The 20041-nt window shown below is 37.0% G+C and overlaps 1 pseudogene; it reads left to right on the forward strand.

Annotated features, from left to right (window-relative positions):
* Positions 1–13135: 13135 nt before the first annotated feature.
* LOC118653438 lies at positions 13136–18063 on the forward strand (annotated as a pseudogene).
* The last annotated feature ends 1978 nt before the right edge of the window (positions 18064–20041 follow it).

A 20041-nucleotide genomic window follows, 5' to 3' on the forward strand; every position in this document is an offset into this window, starting at 1 on the left:
TAGGTAGATAGATATTAAAACAGTGGAAGTAAGTAGAGAAGAATGTATGGGAAAGGTAGGATGAGAGAGAAAGAGGGAGGGAAGAAAAGTTTTAAAAGGGGGGCTGGTAGAGCTTAAAAGGAGAATGGGAAGAAGGAAGAAATGGGGGAGGGAGCAAAGCAGGTCTAAGGGAGGAAGTGAAGAAAAAAATTAAGGTGGGAAGGAAAGAAAAGGGAAGGGAGGGAAGGGGTAAAGATAAAGGAAAGAAGGAGTTTGGGGAGGGGGGTGGGTAGGAGAAAGATGGGAAGAAGGATGATGGAACAGAAGTAGGAAATAAGTAGGAAAGAATAGTTTATAAATGATGAGTCAGTAGGAAAAAGTGTTACATAAAGGAGAGAGAAAAATTGTGTGAGAGGGAGAAGCCAATAAGGAAGTCAAATACAATTGTGTGTGAAGGGGATAAGATTAAAAAAAAAAAGAAGTTAATAAAATACAATAAAGATAGCTAAGTAAGTGTGTGGATAAATAGATAGATAGACACATGCACAGGTAGATAGAACTGATTTGAAAAAGGAGAAAACAGTAAATAGTAAAAGTAGAGAGAAAAGGAAAGAGGAGAAATGAAAAATGTTAAAAGTGATCAGTAAAAAGAGTGTAAAAGAAGGGATGGGATGGAATAGGGCAGAGAAGGGAAGGAGAGGGAAGAGTAACAAGAGGGACAAGGGATAGAGAAAAAGAAGTTTTAAAAGGAGAGCAGAAAATACTTTTTTTAAAATGAGAGAGAGAATGTGTGGTGTGCAAGAGAAATTTTAAAAAGGATGAGCCAGGAAAAAGAGACAATAGAAGGAATAAATGAGAAGTTTAAGGAGAGGAGTCAGTAAGAAAAGAATTCAGTTCAATGGGATGATGAGGCTGTAATCATCTGCCTCTGGGATAATAAGTCACTTTAGCAGCTATCTTGCTCCCTCTACCTACAATCTTTAACTTATACTTCCAGTAGAAAGTTTCAGGTATGCTTCTTAAACAGTGGCCACCTCAAATGCTTTTTTTAATATATTTTATTGATTTTTTACAGAGAGGAAGGGAGAGGGTTAGAGAGTTAGAAACATGGATGAGAGAGAAACATTGATCAGCTGAAGCTGCCTCCTGCACACCCCCTACTGGGTATGTGCCCGCAACCAAGGTACATGCCCTTGGCCAGAATCGAACCTGGGACCCTTGAGTCCGCAGGCCGAGGCTCTATCCACTGACCCAAACCGGTTAGGGCTCAAATGCTTTTTGAAAAAAGAAAATATAAAAGAAATTATTGTGAAATGGACTTATCTATACTAATAAAAGGGTAATATGCTAATTAGACTGGACATCTTCTGGACAAAGCCACAGTGGCGGGGGCTGAGGCAGAGGCAGTTAGGGGCAATCAGGTCAACAGGGGAGTGGTTAGGGGGTGATGAGGCCAGCAGGGGATCTAGCCTAAGCTGGCAGTCGGACATTCCCCAAGGGGTCCCAGATTGGAGAGGGTGCAGGCTGGGCTGAGGGACACCCCCCCCTCTGAGCATGAATTTCATGCACCAGGCCTCTAGTCCTATATAAGGAAAGGGCAATATGCAAATTGACTGAACCTGGGAATGACCAGTTGCTATGATGCACACTGACCACCAGAGGCCAAGCACAGTGGCCCGCCTCCATGGCCGCAGTTGGACATCCCCTGAGGGCTCCCAGACTGTGAAAGGATGCAGGCTTGGCTGAAGGACACCCCCCCCCGCACCCCCAGGGCATGAATGTTGTGCACCAGGCCTCTAGTAGTGATATAAAACAAAATTACCTTATGAGGAAATTCTAAAAATAGCAATTGTATCCACATAATAATTACAGTTTTCTTTCACCCGGAATATGTAACATTTTAAACAAAACAAAACAGCCCTCAAAATATATAAAGCAAAAACTGATATAATTATAGGGAGAAATTGACAAAAGACTAATATTACCTAAATTACTATAAATTGATTTTGTGCCAGGCAAAAAATGAAATCTTTATTAGAAAACATGAGAAGTTGGTAGGACAGTTTAATTAATGTTAAATGTACAGAAATAGATTTTCTTTGCAATAATGAGAAATGTAATCATAACAATTATGTTAACATTTGTAATAAATCTTTTAAACATCTAATATTAATTTAAAAAATTTAAGGGCAATATAAATTAGAAACAAAATAAAATCTATCATTTTTCTGGAAGGGAAATTTAATATAACATACATATCATTCCCAAATCAGTATCTAGATTAAGTGTGATTTCTATAGTAATACTGTTATGATGTGGGGATTAAATTTGGGATATCAATAAAGATATTTAAAAATTCACATTGAAGGCATAACCTTGGAAAAGAAAAATAGGGAAAGGTACTTTCCTTGTCAGATCTTAAAATTTACTATAATGTAGCTGTTAGCAGACCAATACAAATGGCACAGTAATAAATAAATGAAACAAAAAATCTAAAAAATTCATTAATTGACCCAATTCATTAGAAATAGCTCAATTCACTTAACATCTCAGAAGAATTAGGAGAATACAGTGGATAATATCAGGAAAATGGTGACATTTCTACCATGTCCCCCCACCACTAACATCAATTTGATCAATTATTTACATATGAAAAACATTCACAAGAGCCAGGGATTATAAGTGAGGGATTAAAGCACATAGATGAAGCATGGAAACAAGAAAATGAGGAAGTCAAAAAATATAACATTCACATAACCCCTACTACTGCTCCCCCAAGCCTAGACAGCTGAATGTGTAGAGCAAGCATTTCAAATTTAAAGGCTAACGGGGGCCAAATAAACAACGTTTAAGTTTATGGGGGCCGCAAAAAAACAAAAGCTTCAATTTTCATAGTGTAAGGCAACTTGCCAGTGGTCGGCAAACTGCGGCTCGCGAGCCACACACGGCTCTTTGGCCCCTTGAGTGTGGCTCTTCCTAAGCCTTAGGAGTACCCTAATGAAGTTAATAACAATGTACCTACCTATATAGTTTAAGTTTAAAAAATTTGGCTCTCAAAAGAAATTTCAATCATTGTACTGTTGATATTTGGCTCTGTTGACTAATGAGTTTGCGGACCACTGTCGACCAGGTGTCTAACCGTTAGACACCTCAAACCTGCATTCTGACTCATATGCTTACAAGCCCATAATTAACCCCCTCCCCTCTTGGGCCTTAGCCTTGAAAAACCTGTTACCCAGCCCCAATAACCTTCCCAGCTGTGACCTAGCCTTGAAAAATCTGTTTCCCTGAATACTTACCTTGCAGGGGACATAAATCATGCCCAGCCCCCATAAGAGGGCCAACTGTGGGCACCAGCTGGGGCCTTTGATTGTAACCTCACCTGCCCCTTACCACCATCATAGGGGGCTGCAAAAGCCCACAAAAAGCCCGGAACTGTGAACAAAGAACTTAGTGCCCTTATAAGATCAGAGGCCTCTGAGATCAGCGCTCAGCTTTGGGAACCCATTCTCCTGTGCCACAGCACTGGTGCTCCTGCAATAAAGTTCCTTTTCTGAATCTTCCAAGTGCCTGGTTGTGTGTCCTCCAGTCGACTGGTAATTTCTGCAACAATAGAAATGTAGTTTTATTTCAATAGAGACATGCTGAATACAAAGGGCCGAAATAAATGAGTAATCATTAACATAAAATAATAGAACATTTTAATAAAAATTAATATTTTTTCTTGAACATTAACTTACCAGACACTGAATAACTCTACAAATTAATAAGTGTAATGCAAATAATCCCATTTTTCTTGTCCTCCAAAAGTGAAATATTTCCTGTTCTGCATACCAAACAAGTCAGTCCCAGACTAATGACGTGGCAATCGGCTGCTAAAATATTCACTGCTAGTATTAGTGGAGAGAAATGGTGCGCCTGCATGTAAGGTGAATAAGGGAAAGGTATGCAACACGATTATAGTAATTAGTCATTAGCAAACATGGTAGCTCATTATTAATAACTAGAGGCCTGGTGATCAATAACATGATCTGGTGATCAGGGCCGATCAGAGCCTTCCTTCTCCCGGCTGCCAGCTCCCATTGTCCTAAATGACTTCTGTGATCCAGGCTCCCAGCAGGCTGCAAAGTACAGTTCCCATGGCTAAACTTCATGTCAGCTCCTGTGGCTTCAGGCTCCCAATGAATGCTTACAAACCCAGGCTCCAGGCGTCAGTTGTAAACCCAGCATCATAGTAGAGCCCAACACCTTCATCCAGGCTTTAGATTTACTCATCCCAGCACCAAGCTACCCATGTCCCCAGCAGCAAGCCTTCCCAGGGACATCACTATATTGCTGACTCAGAATCCCTGGGCAGAATGACTGGTAAAAGACTCTGCCTGCTGAAACCAGTATTTACAGACTGAGAAGGGTGCCTACTGTACATCCACAAATGTGTTAATACCAATGCAAGGCCAAAAAGATCATGAATAGTCATAAAACATGACACCATCAAAGGAAACTAATAAAATTCCAATGACTAACCCTAAATAAATGAAGATATATGAACTGTGTTACAAGAATAATCCTCTTAAGGAAATTCAATAAATTACAAGAGAACACAGACAACTAAATAAAATTAGGAAAAGACTGCATAAACGAAATGAGATGAATAAGAAAGCACAAACCATTAAGAAAAAAAAGTTTAGAAATCCTAGAGTTGAAAACTACAATGATTCAACTGAGGAATTTAATTGTGAACTTCAACATCAGATAGGACAAAGCAGAAGACAGAATTAATGAATTAAAAAACAGGTCTTTTGAAATCAAACACTCTGAGAAGCATAAAGAAAATAAATTTAAAAATGAAGAAAGCTTACATGGATTATGTAATACTATTAAAAGAAAAAATTTATGCGTTATTATGATTCCAGAAAAAGAAGAGAGGAGCAAAATGTTTACTTTAAAAATTATAGCTGAGAACTTCTTAATTCTGAAGAGAGATTTAGCTATTCAAGTTAATGAATCTAATTTGTCACCCCAAAATAATTGTCTTCAAGACAAATTACAATAAAACTGTCTAATATTAAAGACAAAGAGAATTTTAAAACCAGAAAAAAACCCTTACATATAAAGGAACAGCCATAGGCTTTCAGCAAATTTCTTATTAGAAAACTTATAGGCAAGGAAAAAATGAGATTATATATACAAAGTGCTTTAAAGAACTGCGAAACTATAATACTATACCTCACCAAGTTGTCTTTCAGAAATTAAAAAAAAAAAACAATAGTTCTTAAGCAAAGAACAAATTAAGTCCAAAGAAAGCAGAAGGAAGAAAATAACAAGAATCAGAGAATAAATGAATAAAATAGAGAAAAAAAAAAACAGTAGAAAAGATGAGTAAAACGAAGCTGTTTTTTGAAAAGATAAAATTGAGAATCTTTCAGCTAGACTAACTCAGAAAAAAAGAGAGAAGACAAATTCATAAATAAAGTCAGAAGTGGAAGAGGAGACCTTGCAGGACAAATACAAGACAAATACAATGGATGATATGAGATTACTGTGAACAATTGTATGTCAACAAATTGGATAATCTAGAAGAATTGACTAAACTTCTAAAAACATACAAGCTACAAAATCTGAATTATGAAGAAATACAAAATCAACAGACAAATTATGAGTAACTCTTACCTTTTACTGGAGTGTAACATCACTTAAAAGTCACATTTATTGAAATTCACAAGGCATGTTTCCAAATTTATATACTTATAACTATACTGCGATAAAAATAGAAAATTTTAGTAACATTCAGATACCTCTCAATTGTTCTCTCCTAGCAAACACGTACCAGAAAGTAATCGCTATCCTAATTTTTTAAAATCTTCTTGAATTTGGAGAGACTTTGCCTGTGTCCCAATATGTGGTCTATCTTTGAAAATGTCCCATGTGTACTTGGGAAGCATGTATATTTTGCAGCTTTGAGGTGAAATATTCTGAAGATGTCAATTAAGTCCATCTGATCTAGTGACTCATTTAGGATTGCTGTTTCTTTGTTGATCCTTTGTCTAGAGGATTTATCCAGTGATGTCAATGGGCTATTAAAGCTACCTACTGTGATCATATTGCTGTTGATCTCTCCCTTGATATCTTCCAGAAGTTTTTTTATGCATTTGGATACTCTGGAATTGGGAGCTTATATGTTATTCAGGGTTATATCCCCTTGTTGTATCAATCCCTTTAGTATTATGAAGTGGCCTTCCTTATCTCTTGTTATGGCCTTCACTTTGAAGTCTATTTTGTCAGATATAAGTATTGTTACCCCAGCTTTTTTTTCATTTCCATTTACCTGAAAGATATTTTTCCCCTCCCTTCACTCTAAGTCTGTGTGAGTCCCTTGTTCTGAGGTGGGTCTCTTGTAGACAGCACATGTATGGGTCATGTTTTCTTATCCATTCAGCCACTCGATGTCTTTTGATTGGAGCATTTAATCCATTTACGTTTAATGTTATTATTGATAGGTACTTGTTTTTCGCCATTTTTATTCATTGTGCCTGTGTTCCCTCTTGCCTTTCTATTTCTTCTTTTTACAGCAGTCCCTTTAGCATTTCTTGCATTGCTGGCTTGGTAGTGATAAACTCCCTTAGCCTTTTTTTTTTTTTTTGTCTGTGAAGCTCCTTATTTCCTGTTCAATTTTTTAAAAATATATTTTATTAATTTTTTACAGAGAGGAAGGGAGAGGGATAGAGAGTTAGAAACATTGATGAGAGAGAAACATCGATCAGCTGCCTCCTGCACACTCCTTACTGGGTATGCGCCCTCAACCAAGGTACATATCCTTGACCGGAATCGAACCTGGGACCCTTGAGTCCACAGGCCAACACTCTATCCACTGAGCCAAACCGGTTAGGGCACTTTCAATTTTGTTAAAATATATTTTTATTGATTTCAGAGAGGAAGGGAGAAGGAGAGAGATAGAAACTCAATGATGAGAGAGAATCATTGATTGCCTGCCTCCTGCATGCCCCACACTGGGGATCGAGCCCACAACCCAGGCATGTTCCCTGACTGGGAATTGAGCTATGACCTCCTGATTTATAGGTAGACATTCAACAATTGAGCCACGCCAACCAGGCTCCCCTTTGATTTTTATTTTTTTTTTATTTTTTAAAATATATTTTATTGATTTTTTACAGAGAGGAAGGGAGAGGGATAGAGAGTTAGAAACACCAATGAGAGAGAAACATAGATCAGCTGCCTCCTGCACAACCCCCACTGGGGCTGTGCCCGAAACCAAGGCACACGCCCTTGACCAGAATCGAACCTGGGACCTTTCAGTCCGCCGGCCGATGCTCTATCCACTGAGCCAAACCGGTCAAGGCTGTGCCTTTCTTTTAATTGCAGTTGCTTTTAAGATTTCCTCATCTTTGATTTTCAACAGTTTATAAACATGTGTCTGATTTAATTTTCTTTGGAATAATACTGCTCTGGGCTATTTGATCATTTTTAATTTATGGCCTGGTATAATTCATCAGTTTTGGAAATATCCCAAGCCGTATTTTCTTTAGGGTTGTTTTGATTATTCTCTCTCTTTCTTGACTGCCAGTTATGAATAATATACTTTTTTTTCACCATGTTCCCTGTAGTTCTTATTTTCATGTTTGCATGTTAAGTCCTTTTTCCTTTTCATGCTTCAGTATTAATATTTCCCCCCACTTTCCAGTTTACTAATCATTTCTTCTGCCATATCGAATTAGCTCATGAAATAAACCTTTTGAATTTTTAATTTGCAGTTATTTTAGTTTTCCTTTTAATCTTCATGCTCCTCTTTTACAGAGATTCTAGGTCTTTGGTGAAATTTAGCATTTTTTCTATTTTCATAGGTATATTAATTATAGATATTTTCAATATTTATAGTTACTCCAGTTTATCAATCAACTATTTTCTTTTTTTGTTGTCTTTTCCCTTGGATGTCAGTATTTGGGCCTGTTTTTAGAATGCTTGGAAATGTTTTATTAATGCTTGCATAAAAAGTGCAGAGGCTTTGGTTAATTTTATCTTATCTAAGGAAATTTAATTTTGTTATAGTAAGCAAATAAGTAGAGTACTAGAAAATCACCCTTATCCAGTTGGCGAGAGGATTTAGGTTTTGTTGTCCTTTTTTTTGTTTTTGTTTTCTTGCACCTAGAATTTATATTCTTCTTGTGATCTCAACTATAAACCTTAAATATTTATCTTGCACCTTCTACTTTGATAGTTCTGAAATGAAATACCCTTCTTTTCAGCACTCTAAGAGCTTAACAACTAGATCAAGGTATGAAACCATTGTTCAGGATTTTATGGTACTAGCTACTGCCTTAAACATGGTTTATGGAAATTCTGCCCTCTGTACAGGCAGTTGAGGAATTGGAGAACACCCTTAGGAAAACATTGCAAGCAGTCTTTCAAATGTATTTCTCTGGATGCCTCTCTTTCACCTCAAATATTGGTATCCTTGGCAGTCCCTGAACTATAAATTCTGTGCCCAAGCCAGGTAAGCCTGCAAGCCCTCTCCAATTGCTTTCTGCTCAGTCTTTATTCCTCATGATGAGAATTGGCAAATTCCTGAGGGAAAAACACTGAAACTCATTGAACATTGTCCACATAGGTACCAGACTGACCTAATTAAAACAAAGGATAGATCATGCCACTTTACCTGTTTAAAACCTTCAAATCATGTTTCATTACAACCAGATAAAAGCCATGTCTTAAAGCCTCTGCATCATCTGTTGGCAACGAGTCTCTATTACTATTACTATTCTTCCACTCATTTACCACACTTTAACCACATTGAGCTTTTCCCTCCAAGGCTACATAGTTTTTGTTCCTTCTTTGTGGAATACATTTTTCCTAGATTGTCTTATGATTTTCTCCTCATCTTATGGTCTCAAATATCACTTCCTCAGAGCCCTTCCCTGACCTAACCTAACTAACAGCTTTTCCCTGTGCCATCTCTATTATGTTATCTTATTTTATCTCTTTAATAGATTTATCTCTACCAGAACTTAATCCACTAATTTGTTTGTGTGTCTAATGCCTGTCTCCCAGGCCAAAACCAAGGTTCCTAAAGAGCAGCAACTCTATTTCATTGCCTTATCCCATAGAACCTGGTTAGGCCCTCAACAAATGCCTGTTAACTGACAAGATGAAACTTCAGTATAGTGGCAAATGAGTAGTTTATTCAACAAAATGACTGGCTGTCAAAATGAAACAAAGTTAGAAATTTAAGTGAAAGAGTATGGAAAATTAAATTATAAATGGATAAAATACTAGTAGCGAATGAAAACATCACCACAATTTAAAAGAATATTTATACAATTTCAGGAAAGGCTGAAAGGATACGTTCTTATGTAGATAGAAAGTATGTACTTTGTAAAGGAAAAAAATTAGCAGATTTAAATGTATTAAATATTGTTAAAATGTATGTCCAAGGAGTTAATAAAGAAGGCCAAAGGGAAAAGATAGATTGGGAGAAAACATTTGCAGTGCCTATATGCGGAAACAAAGGTTTAGTGTCCCTAGAACAAAAGAAGGTGTTATAATTGATAAGAAGTAGACAACCAGTAGAAAAATTGATTAAGTGTAAGAGCAGATAATTCACAGGTGGAAAATTCAAATTCACAACAAATATATGGAAAGATTACCAGCTTTACTTTATAGTTGATAAAATACCAATCAAAATGACAAGATACTATTTCACATTCTCAGATTAGCAAAAAATTAAAAGAAGGTAGGTAGGGCTGGGAGGGAGGGAGTAAAGTGGGGAAAATGGGAGATATCTGTAATACTATCAATAATAAAAATATATTTTAAAAGTTGACAACTTCTAATATTTACAGTTTTTTGAAAACAGATACCCCCATGCATTCTAGAAGGGCCTGAAAATAAGTAATGTCTTTTTTGATGGAAAATAATGGGAAAGGACTCATTAACTTAAAGTAACACTCACTCTGGTCCCCAAATCTTATGTTTAAGAATATACTCTATAAAAATCAAAGAATTAAATGTACAACAATATTTCTTGTATGATTATTTAAAGATATAAAAACTGGAAACAACCCAAATATCTTAGTAGGGGAAAGGTTGAAAATATTATAGTAGACTTAATAAAATATTTTACAGTTAATATAAATTACACATTAGGTCTGAATATATTGACCAACAGGAGGTATCTGTGATAGAGTTTTAATTGTAAAATGTAATATAATGGGTATTATATAATTTATATAATTTTGTACAAAATAAAAGCAAATATATATGTTCATATATGTTTTTGAATGTAGAAATCTCTTGGTGATATTATATAAAGGGAAATTATTTACCTTTATTTATGTAAAATCAACATCCAAACCTGTAGAGAATTCTTATGAGTTCATTTGAACCAAACTGTCAACATATGCTCAAATCCTCTAGAGAATAAAAGTTTGCAACTTCTTTTATGCATTTGAAATTAAGAAAGTAACAGGGAAGATAACAAGGAGGTGAGAGAAAGCAAGACGGGGGTTGGATTACAAGGATGTTAAGATTATGTGCTCTCTTGAGAGTGGTTAGGACTTCTTTCAAAGGTGTACACAGAAAATTATATACCCAGGAAAAGTGGACACAGTTTGCTTAAGGTAAGATAACCTTTTAATAAACAAGTTATATGCCTGGAGCATGACTACCAATATGACCTGCCCATTTAGAAATTTATGATCAGATCACTCTATGAGTTTACTTTCAATAGAATCACTTTCTTCATCCTCACCTTCTATATATATATATATAGCAATATATAAATATATATATTTATATATATTTAATTTAGTAAAGCAATATATATATAAATTTAGTAAAGCAATATATATATATATATATATATATATATATATATATATATATAGCTTTACTTGCTATAATGAGCCTTTAGTGCTTTTGTAATAAAAACAATAACATAAATATAATCTTAGAATTTTTAATATTTGTATTCCTGAAAACTAAGGTCTTTTTCTGATCCACTATTTTGGAAGAAATTAATTTTCTCAACAATCTTCTACAAAGTGGCTACTACGCTTAGGGTGCCATAACAAAATACCGTAGATTGGGTAGCTTAACTATAAAAAACATATTGTTTCACAGTTATAGAGGTTGGGAAGTTCAAGATCAAGGTGATGATCAATTTTATTGTTTGTGAGTACTCTTTTCTCCTTTTGCAGATAGCTGCATTCTGGTTGTATCCTCACATGGCAGAGGGAGAATTCGGCATGTCTTCTTCTTATTATTAGGTAACTAGCCCTATTTGAATTATGGACACACCCTTATGACCTCATTTAACCTTTATCATCTCCTCAAAGACCCTGTCTCTCAATACAGTCACATTTGAGCTGAGAGCTTCCACATATAATTTTCTGAGAACACACAGACATTTACTTCATAACACTCATCCAGTACCAACTTCTCCCCCTCACTACTTTAGTACCTCTGATTCAAAAGCAAAACCCATCTAAATCTCCAAATCCCTTATACAAAGAACATATTCAAATATACAGGAATTAATGAGTAGGAAATGTTGGAAATTATAGATACAACCTACTCTGGTAGCTTCAAAGGTAACTCTCTTCTTGCTAAATTACTGGGAACGACTGAGCATCAGTTTTCATTTGTCTCCAGCTCTTTTCAGGACAGAATGAAAAATATATTGTTTAGCAATAAACTTCTGATAAACTTTCTAATAAACATCAATTATAATGAAATAAGTTCATTATACTGTATTGATCCCTATATAACCAAGTGAAGCATGATCAGCTGAATATTGAAATACATATCCCCCAAGCCATGATAATTTAGTGACACAGCAGGCACTTGTCTTTCCAGTAGTCACTGCTCAGAATAGAGCATTGATGTTTTGGCAACAGTGGGTGTTGCTATTAATAGCAGCTTTCTTCCAGGAAGAAAGATGATTGAAAGAAATCATTCTCAACTACATAAAGTGAAGCAATTTTTAAGAGCAATGTACAGGAATTTCCTCATGTGACTCATATTAATATTAATGGACTTGATGCAGCAATTTGTAAAAGTATCCTAGAGAGTTTACAAAGAGGCACTATTTGGCTTTATATACATGGCTCAATTACAAATCATAAAGGGTATTAGAGTTATTTGTAAAAGAAAAACAGAGTCTTACAATTCTAATACTTTATCGTTTTTAGTATAATATGCTTTTGTTGATTTGAGAGAGGGATGGAGAGTGAGAGAGAAACATTGATCTACTGGGGATTGAGATTGAAACCAGTGCATGTGCCCCAACTGGGAATGGAACCAGTGACCCCTTGATGCACAGGACAATACTCAACCAGGGCGGATATTTTATCTTTTGCTACATAAAATGATATACTAATTAGAAGTAATGCCTCTGTCAATGGTATCTTGATTGGGAATTATGAGGTAGTAAGATACAATATTTTTTTAAAAAATGAAGGACACAGATTTAGGGGTTTTAGATTCTGTATTTTCTTATGTGAAGAAAATGTACAAATGATGGCTTGTCATCTTTTTCTGAAATGTTGAGCTCAAAGCTTCCATGTGCAACAATTAGGCAAGGATGATTTAATCAAATTATCTTTTGGCTAAACCTGTCTGACATTTCAAGCAAACAAAAAAGGAATAAAAATATTACCTACTGTATTGATAAATACAGGCATATCTGGAAAATAAGTGAAAATATGATTAAATTCACAGTTTGTTCCAAAGACTGTATTTAAGCAGAAGTTTTAGCAATGACTTGGGTCACGTGTAGAAAATGAAGCAGCAGAAGACTTGTTCAGTTAAATATGCAAGACATGAGTGAATTGATAACTTGGACAAAATATTTTTTCTTCTTCTTCTTCTATAATAGCTATTCTGTGTAATTTTTTCTTTGTTGTAACACAAGTTTCATCAAAAATAATAAAATGTGCACTAAAGAATTTAAATGTTATTTTAAAAATATTTTTCAGAACTATGTGTCAGCAAGAGTTACTTAGTTGTGGTTCCTCCAAAATCATTACACATTCTCCCTCTTACACACTGTTTTGTAGTTTAGTGAAGGACTCAGATATAAAAACAGATCATTTACAATATGTTGCTGGTAGAGGTATTTACGTAGGGCTGGGGAGATCAAACAATGAGAGAAAGGGGAAAGAGGTAAGAAATGTGAAATGAATCTTCTAAGCTGAATAGTAGTTACCCTGGTCTACCAAATGGGTTTGGGATGAGTTAAGAGGGCATTTCAAAGACGGTATGTGTAGAAAAGCAGAGTAGATAAGAACATGCTGGTTCCCAATCTAACGTAATCCAAATATTTGCTAAACAGGAAAAAAAGCTTGTTTTTAATTCTTAAACTGTCTAATTCAGCAGTAGAATATTTTCTCAGGTTAAGCTGAAAACTGGAAAACATTGACTTTTTGAAATTCATTTACTCTTCTCTGCTGCTGTTACTAACTGCACTCTCATTTTACACTGATTTTCTATTTATATTTCCTGCCTTATTTTCTCTCCTATTCCTTAAGCATTGATAACTCCTTAACATTATCATTTAATTTTAATTATTTCTTCTATGTTTCCCATAAAAATATTTGCCTGAGTCTTGCTAATTTTTCATATAATAACACAAAGTCTCCCTTAGAGGGCTTATTCATTAAAAAATGTAATTTTAACCAAATGTGTTTCATTATGTGCAGTGTTTTACTTTACCTATTTATGTTTATATTTCAGTTGAATTTCATTTATTCACCTGAGGCTTGAAGCAGAAGCTACTCTTTATGATAAATGTTTTATTTTCTGTTGCTTGGTTTTTGTCTAGATTTTTTTATCTGCCACTTGTGTAGAATACAACTGCACTTATGATTCAGTTCTGTCTTTATATAACTTTTCTACTACTTATTGAAAAACTTGTCCTGAGCAAAGTTGAAAAGAGTATTAATCTACTATTGAGTTTCTTTCTCAGCCCTTTACTTAATAAAATAAAGCCTAGAAATCACTGAAGTGATATCTCACTGTGGCTTTAATTTGCATTTCTGTGATGATTAATGATATTGAACATCTTTTTATATGTCTGTTGGCCATCTATATGTCCTCTTTGGAGAAGTGTCTTTTCAGATCCTCTGTCCATTTCTTAATTGGATTTTTAATTTTTTTTGGTGCTAAGTTGTATGAGTTTCTTACACATTTTGAATATTAACCCCTTATTGGACATATCAGTTGCAAACATCTCTCATTCAATAGGTTGACTTTTTTTTTGTTAATGATTCTATGTGTTTGTTATTATGCCAATACCATGTTATTTGAATTACTATAGTTTTGTAATTTAGTTTCAAATCAAGAAGTGTGATACTTTCAACTTTGTTCTTTCTCAAAATTGATTTGGCTATTTGAAATCTTTTGTAGTTTATATAAATTTTAAGATTGCTTTTTCTATTAAAAATAGAATTGCCATTGCCATTTGGATAGGAAATGAATTGATTTGAATCTGTGGATTGCTTTGGGCAGTATGGAAATTTTCACAATATTGATTCTTACAATCCATGAGCATGGAATATTTTTTAATTTATTTGTGTCTTTGACAAATGTTTGCCCCAATTTCTTATTGTTTTTGTGTACAGATGCCTCACCTCCTTCATTAAGTTTATTCCTAGATATTTTTTCTTTTTGATGCAATTGTAAATGGAATTGTTTTCTTAATTTCTTTTCCTAACAATTAGTTGTTAGTGTGTAGGAATGCAAGTGATTTTATATATTGATTTATCTTTTATTCCATAACTTTACTGAATTTTTCAAATTATTTCTCAGTTTTTAGTGGATTATTTAGAGGTTCTATATATAACATGTCTTGTGCAAATAGAGACAGTTTTACTTTTTTTCCAATTTTAATGCCTCTTTTCTTTTCTAATTGATCCAGCTAGGACATCTATCCTATATAACAAAGAAGGAATGTTAATTAACTGTCACTCCCTTACGAAATGGTGACACCCACAGCCAATAAAGAGGGAATGTGCTAATTGACTGCCACACCCTCAAAGATGGTGGCTCCCACAGCCCTGCCAGGGCGGCAGGCACGTGGCATGGCTAGGCCTGCCCCCAGGCAGGTCCAGCCGTTCTGCGCGCCTGCCTCTGCAGTCCCCCAATCCCCTCAGCCTCCCAACCTCCCATGGCCTGCCTGAGGTGCAGGCAAGCCTCGGATGGCAGCTGCCCAGCTGTCCAGGGCCAGCCCGAGGTACAGGCAAGTCTTGGATGTAGGCTGCCCAGCCGCCCAGGGCCAGCCCAAGGCACAGGCAAGCCACTGATGGTGACTGCCCAGCTGCCCAGGGACACCTGAGGCACAGGTAACCAGGGTCGGCTGAGGCTTGCGCTGCCGGCAGTGGCAGCAGCAGAGGTGTGATGGGGGTGTCTCCTTCCCCTGATTGCCGAGTCGCCTCCTGCCCCTGAAGGCTCCCAGACTGTGATAGGGGTCAGGCTAAGCTGAGGGATCCCCTCCTCCAGTGCATGAATTTTCATGCACTGGGCCCTCTAGTGTTAAATAAAAGTGGTGAGAGTGGGCATCTCTGTCTTATTCCTGATTTAGAGGAAACACTTTCAGCTTTTCACCATTGAGTATGATGTTGGTTGTGGGTTTCAGGGTGTTTAATTCATGTTCATTCATGTTGGCTCACATTGTCTAGCATACGTGTTCAATATGAAGCACATTGTTTTTATTTTTAAAAAGGGAGAGAGAGAAGATTTGGGGTTATTTTTATAATCTAAATAGCTTTTATTATTATTTTATTTTTGTTAATCCTCACCTGAGGGTATTTTTCCTTTGATTTTTAGAGAGTGGAAGGTAAGGGAAGAGATAGAGAGGGGGAAACATTGATGTAAGAGAGACACATTGATTTGTTGCCTCCACACAAGCCCTTAACGGGCCTGGGATTGAGACTGCAACCAAGGTTCATGCCCTGGATAGGAATTGAGCCCACAATCCTTCAGTCCCTGGGCAAATGCTCTATCCACTGAGCCAAACAGGCTAGGGCTAAATAATTTTTTATTGAGGTATCATTGGTTTCTAAAATTATGTTTCAGGTGTACAACATTAAAATTTGGCATATGTATACACTGCAGCATGTTCAAATTTTGTAGGCATAGTGAACCACTTTAATTATTTAGAATAAATTTTATGCTAGTGTAGGATACTGTGTACAAGTCAAATTCTCAGATGCCAGCCAATGATCAATCTAGCAAACAAATATTGTTTAAAAATAGCAGTCTCAGTTATATCATGTTACCTCTTTCTTCACATTATTCAAAAGAAGAAAGGCTAAAAAAAATCAGTGAGCTAGCAAACATCTAAAACATTAGAGAAAAGCAGCAAAGTAAGCACACAAAATAAAGACATTAGAAGATATAATGAAGAAGAAGAAAAATAAAAACAGAGGATCAACTTAGCCAGTTGCCGGGAGCCGGTCCATGCTTGCTGTTTCAAGGGACCTGGCATATATGGCATTCTGTTCTTAATATGTTTTGCTCACCTTCTTGGCACTATGTGTTTTAACCAAGGTCTCTGAGAAAGGTTGTTTCCCCAGGTAGGGATTTTCCCCTGAAGTTAGGGAGGGAATAAAACCTCTTAACTAGTGCCAGGTGGGTAATTAATCACTTTAACTACGAACAATCATGCTTAAGCTACATAATCTTTACTCCCTGGAATGAAGATAAGAAACGCCCTAACCTTTGTAATAGAGATTGATAGGATTGAATCAACTGGTATAAATACAGATGTAATAAGACAGCTAGAGACAGAACTTAGAATACGGAACCAAGAGAGACAGAACCTAGGCACAGAACCTACACAGAACGTTCTCTAGAGACAGAAGAACTTCGCGGGAGAGAACATGGCAAAAGTTCCTGGACAGAAACTGGCCTCAGAACCTAGAGACAGAACCTAGCGAGAGAATGGCTTCAGAACCTGGCTGGAGAACCTAGCAAGAGAACATGGACACAGACCCTGGCAGGAGATCCGAAGCAGAACCTCTCTGGAGATCCAGACCAGAACTTGGCTGGAGATCCTGGCTGGAGATCCTGGCTGGAGATCCTGGCTAGGCTGCTGATCAACTGAACACTGTCTCCGTGTCCTTCCTTCTTCGCCGACTCCGTCCACACCTTTGGGGACCCCTGGACCTGCTGGGGTTGGACCCCAGCAGCCAGTTCTTTAAAATAATATCAATACACCTATAGATAAAAAGGGTGAAAAAGGTGTAAAGTCACAAGAAACAAATCTCTGATTAAAAGAGGGGATATTACTAAAAGATGTATATGCATGAGAATGTTTTTCAGATATTATTATGCACTACTATGCAATACAATTTAAAGTATGAATAACAGAAAATTTTCTAATAAAAGTAGCATAAGATTCTTTCTGCCACCATTTTGGTTCCCAGTTCCCTGCACAAAAGATGTGGTGAAACCACAGAAACCATCCCTGCCACCAAGCAGGAGTTGCCACAGCCTCAGGCTGGGCAGGGTCTGGAACGGAATCTGGCAGCATGAATCAATACCAGAGCTCCAGGCACAAGATTCCACACAGAAAGCCCAGCTGGTGGCAGCAGCTGACATCAATGAAGAACCTGTCAATGAAACAAAACAGAGCCCGAGTGAAAAGAAGGCACAGAAGGCTATGTCCAAGCTGACTCTTCAACAGGTTACAGGTGTTACTAGGGTGGCTATATAGAAATCTAAGAATATCCTCTTTGTCATCACAAAACCAGATGTCTACAAGAGACCAGCTTCAAATACCTACCTAGTTTTTGGGGAAGCCAATATAAAGGATTTACCTCAGCAATCACAGCTAGAAGCTGCTGAGACATTCAAAGTTCAAGGTGAAGCTGTCTCAACCATTCAATAAAACACAGACTCCAACTGTACAAGAGGAGAGTGAAGAGGAAGAGATTGATGAAACGGGTGTGTGCAAGTTAAGGCCATAGAATTGTTCATGTCACAAGAAATTTGTCAAGAGCAAAGGCAGTCCAAGCCCAGAACAACAACAGTAATAATATTGTAAATGCTACTATGAAATTAGCAATGTAACCATGTAAAAACCAGGACCTTTTTTGGTGTTTCAGAAGAATTACTGAAGCTTTGTTTGAAATTTGTAATGCTTCTATCATTAATGGCTTCTTGTGAGGTCAAAAAAAAATAGCATAAGGAAAAACATAAATAGCTACTAAAAACATTAAATCGGTCATCAAAATCCTTTGGAAAAAGAAACTCCAGACCAAGATGGATTTAATTGTTAAATCTACTAAACATTTAAGGGATAGATAATGGTAAATGCAGAAATTATAAATAAAATCTTAGCAAAACAAAACAAAAAGGCTAATATATTCAAGCTAAATCACTTTATTTCTGGAATAAAAAGTGTTAACAATTGAAAATCACTATATATTTTACTACATTAGGAGAAAGAAATAGAAAAAAAAATGTTATCTCTTTAACAAGTGCAGAAAATGCATTTGATAAAATCCAGCATCTGTTTAGAAAAAAAAAATGTATTTAAACTAGAAATAGAAGGGAACTTTCTTCATCTAATATTAAGAGGTATCTACAAATCATCCTACAGCAAACAACATACAAAATTGTGAAATGATGAAAAATAATGCATTGGGGAGAAACCAAGATGGCGGCATAAGTAAACACCGAAAATTGCTGCCTCACACAACCACTTCAAAAATACAACTAAAAGACAAAACGGACATCATCCAGAACCACAGGAAGGCTGGCTGAGTGGAAATTCTACAACTAGAAGGAAAGAGAAAAGCACACTGAGACTCAAAGGAAGTGAGGAAGTAAAGTGCAGAGGTACAGAGGCACATGTGGAAAGGGCTGGCAACTGAGGACATGGTTGTCTTTTTCAATCTGGAGGGAGTCTCAAGCTCCCGCGCTGAACTCCAGTTCAGGCTAGTCTCTGGGGACCCAGACTCATACGGGGAGAAACTGAACTGTCTGGCAGTAGGTGGAACTTGAGGGCGGCTTTTTCTCAGAGGTGCTTGCAGTGATTACTGTGACATTGAGACCCACCGGGGCCTCTTAGGGTAGGACTGAGGAGCAGCCATAGCTGCTTGCTTCACCCTGTTGATTCCCTGAGACCCCGCCCCATCCAAGCTGCTAGCAGAGGCTTTTGCATATGAATGGCCTGGCCCTTTGCAATCTAAAATTACCTAACAAACTGCAGCTGGATCAGAGAGACCCAGAACATCCAAAAGAAGGCCCAAGGCCCCACAGCAGCTTGCATTGCTTCACAGCTGGGCCTCATCTGGGCACCTCCAAATCCCAAACAAAGAAGAGGAATCTGCAGATCTCTCCTTAGCTCCCGCTGGGTAGCCTCCGGCAGAGGCTAAATTAGCACCTCCTTAAAGATCCAAGTGCCAGTGTACCCATTGGTCAGAGTGGGACCATCCAGATTACAACTCCTCAGATCCATAAGGGACACATTCAGGGGGCAGACTCAGTGAGCACCAAAGCCACACTGAAGCAAGCCTTGCCCCATAAAGGTGTCCCCAGCGCAGAAGTTCTCCCACCATAGACACAGCTGATTCTCACAGCCAACTGGCCTGGAGGTCAATTCCTCCCAGTGATAACAACTACAATCAAGGCTTACCTACAACAAGACTGTGCACACAGCCCACAAAGTTGTGCACCAAGAGTGTCCACCTCGTAATTGGGAAGGCTGAGCTACTGGGCCCTATAGAGCACCTATCACAGATAGCCACCCTATCAACACAGGGATGCAGCCAAAATGCAGAGACAAATAAATAGGTCACAAATGACAGAAATGGAGGAAAGCAAACTACTGGATATAGAGTTCAAAACCACAGTTATAAGGTTTTTCAAGAATTTTCTATAAACCCCCAAGAAATTTAGTGAGACCTTCAATAAATCTAGTGAGACCCTCAAAAAATCTAGTGAGACCCTGGAGGATATAAAAAAGGACCAAATAGAAATTAAACATAGACTGACTGAAATAAAGAATATTATACAGAGGTCCAACAGCAGACTAGAGGAATGA

Source organism: Myotis myotis, unplaced genomic scaffold (assembly GCF_014108235.1).
Source record: "Myotis myotis isolate mMyoMyo1 unplaced genomic scaffold, mMyoMyo1.p scaffold_m19_p_4, whole genome shotgun sequence".
Lineage (NCBI taxonomy): Eukaryota > Metazoa > Chordata > Mammalia > Chiroptera > Vespertilionidae > Myotis > Myotis myotis.